Source organism: Colobus angolensis, unplaced genomic scaffold (genome assembly GCF_000951035.1).
Source record: "Colobus angolensis palliatus isolate OR3802 unplaced genomic scaffold, Cang.pa_1.0 Scaffold1121, whole genome shotgun sequence".
NCBI lineage: Eukaryota > Metazoa > Chordata > Mammalia > Primates > Cercopithecidae > Colobus > Colobus angolensis.
Genome location: NW_012112265.1, coordinates 18764 through 19353, shown reverse-complemented (window position 1 = coordinate 19353; position 590 = coordinate 18764).

Here is a 590-nt window from a genome sequence, read left to right as displayed (position 1 = left end):
TGTTAGCCAGGATGGTCTCGATCTCCTGACCTCGTGATCTGCCCGCCTCAGCCTCCCAAAGTGCTGGGATTACAGGCGTGAGCCACCGTGCCCAGCCGATTATGCTGATTTCTAACAGCAGAGATTACTGTTGCCTGTTTTTATATTTTATATAAATGGAATAATAAAACATAGGCTTTTATGTGTCTAGCTTGTTTCCCTCAACGTTGTTTGTGAGATTTATATATGTTGTTCTATGTAGATTGTCCTTATTAGTATTCTGTTTTATAAATAGCACAAAATTTATCTAATTTTTTTCTTGATAAGTGGGTAGTTTCTAGTTTTTGGCTAATATGAAGAGTTCTGATTTGAAATTCTAATACATGTCTTTTGGTATTATTTATATAATATATACATAAGTATGTGTTTCTAGGACATGTTTTTGGTATTTTTATGTATGTAATACACATACATGCGTGTACTGAAATTCATGTAGAAGTGAAATTACTCCTTTCCGCCGGAACCGCCATCTTCCAGTAATTCGCCAAAATGACGAACACAAAGGGAAAGAGGAGAGGCACCCGATATATGTTCTCTAGGCCTTTTAGAAA